Source organism: Anopheles maculipalpis (genome assembly GCF_943734695.1).
Source record: "Anopheles maculipalpis chromosome X unlocalized genomic scaffold, idAnoMacuDA_375_x X_unloc_56, whole genome shotgun sequence".
Taxonomy (NCBI): Eukaryota; Metazoa; Arthropoda; class Insecta; order Diptera; family Culicidae; genus Anopheles; species Anopheles maculipalpis.
This window is the reverse complement of record NW_026060520.1, coordinates 11,570-14,228: the sequence shown is the minus strand read 5'-3', so window position 1 is coordinate 14,228 and position 2,659 is coordinate 11,570.

The window sequence follows — 2,659 nt, the reverse complement described above, 5'->3', positions numbered from 1 at the left end:
AACAAGAGATGAAGGCAAGTCGAATTGGTTGGTCCAAAACCAAAAATATCACTAAGTTCGGGACTTGGGTACAAACCGAAAGTTAATATGATGTCCCTGAACATGCATATAAGTTCGAGTATTGATATAATAAACCTAACAAGAGATGAAGGCAAGTCGAATTGGTTGATAAGAAACCAAAAATATCACTAAGTTCGGGACTTGGGTACAAACCGAAAGTTAAAATGATGTCCCTGAACATGCACATAAGTTCGAGTATTGATATTATAAACCTAACAAGAGATGAAGGCAAGTCGAATTGGTTGGTTGGAAACCAAAAATATCACTAAGTTCGGGACTTGGGTACAAACCGAAAGTTAATATGATGTCCCTGAACATGCATATAAGTTCGAGTATTGATATTATAAACCTAACAAGAGATGAAGGCAAGTCGAATTGGTTGGTCCAAAACCAAAAATATCACTAAGTTCGGGACTTGGGTACAAACCGAAAGTTAATATGATGTCCCTGAACATGCATATAAGTTCGAGTATTGATATAATAAACCTAACAAGAGATGAAGGCAAGTCGAATTGGTTGATAAGAAACCAAAAATATCACTTAGTTCGGGACTTGGGTACAAACCGAAAGTTAAAATGATGTCCCTGAACATGCACATAAGTTCGAGTATTGATATTATAAACCTAACAAGAGATGAAGGCAAGTCGAATTGGTTGGTTGGAAACCAAAAATATCACTAAGTTCGGGACTTGGGTACAAACCGAAAGTTAATATGATGTCCCTGAACATGCATATAAGTTCGAGTATTGATATTATAAACCTAACAAGAGATGAAGGCAAGTCGAATTGGTTGGTCCAAAACCAAAAATATCACTAAGTTCGGGACTTGGGTACAAACCGAAAGTTAATATGATGTCCCTGAACATGCATATAAGTTCGAGTATTGATATTATAAACCTAACAAGAGATGAAGGCAAGTCGAATTGGTTGGTCCAAAACCAAAAATATCTCTAAGTTCGGGACTTGGGTGCAAACCGAAAGTTAAAATGATGTCCCTGAACATGCATATAAGTTCGAGTATTGATATTATAAACCTAACAAGAGATGAAGGCAAGTCGAATTGGTTGATAAGAAACCAAAAATATCACTAAGTTCGGGACTTGGGTACAAACCGAAAGTGAATATGATGTCCCTGAACATGCATATAAGTTCGAGTATTGATATTATAAACCTAACAAGAGATGAAGGCAAGTCGAATTGGTTGGTCCAAAACCAAAAATATCACTAAGTTCGGGACTTGTGCGCAAACCGAAAGTTAATATGATGTCCCTGAACATGCATATAAGTTCGAGTATTGATATTATAAACCTAACAAGAGATGAAGGCAAGTCGAATTGGTAAGTAAGAAACCAAAAATATCACTAAGTTCGGGACTTGGGTACAAACCGAAAGTTAAAATGATGTCCCTGAACATGCATATAAGTTCGAGTATTGATATAATAAACCTAACAAGAGATGAAGGCAAGTCGAATTGGTTGGTAAGAAACCAAAAATATCACTAAGTTCGGGACTTGTGCGCAAACCGAAAGTTAAAATGATGTCCCTGAACATGCATATAAGTTCGAGTATTGATATTATAAACCTAACAAGAGATGAAGGCAAGTCGAATTGGTTGGTCCAAAACCAAAAACATCACTAAGTTCGGGACTTGTGCGCAAACCGAAAGTTAAAATGATGTCCCTGAACATGCATATAAGTTCGAGTATTGATATTATAAACCTAACAAGAGATGAAGGCAAGTCGAATTGGTTGGTCCGAAACCAAAAATATCTCTAAGTACGGGACTTGGGCACAAACCAAAACTATATACCAAGTGCCTGAAATGTCTATAAACCACACGAAGAACTCTTCACACACAGGTGCGCCTCATAACCTGGTTCAATGTATAAGACATTGGTTTCGGGGGATTTATTGAGAAGAAAATTTTTTTCTCTAACTTTGAGTAAAACTGTCTCAGAATACATATTTAACCACGAAAAGTGAACACCGACAGTAAATAGCAAAAGTCAACCGACCATCAAAGTTGTATGGCGGTGTAGGAGAAGAAAATCCAAGGTCGTTTAATTTAGGGACGTAAGACACGAAATCAAAATTTTGGCATAAAATCTAAAATAATCATCAGACAGTGGTCATCCAAGGCATATAAGAGTCGTCTAACGATGCTGAATGCAATAAGCAATAGCGACTTTTTAAAGATTTTTTTGGATTTTTGTCAAAATGTACCCTTCACAACTTGGTACAAGTCATAGGACATGGGTACCGGTATGACCGACGGAAGATTTTTGGACAAAAAATTTTTTTGCTCTAACTTTGAGTAAAACGGTCTCAGGATGCATTCTTAATCATGAAAAGTGATCTCCGACGGTAAATAGCAAAAGTCACCCGACCATCAAAGTTGCATGGCGGTGCAGGCGACGAAAATCCAAGGTCGTCTAATGTAGGGACGTAAGACACGAAATCAAAATTTTGGCATAAAAGCTAAAATAATCATCAGACAGTGGTCATCCAAGGCATATTAGAGTCGTCTAACGATGCTGAATGCAATAAGCAATAGCGACTTTTTAAAGATTTTTTTGGATTTTTGTCAAAATGTACCCTT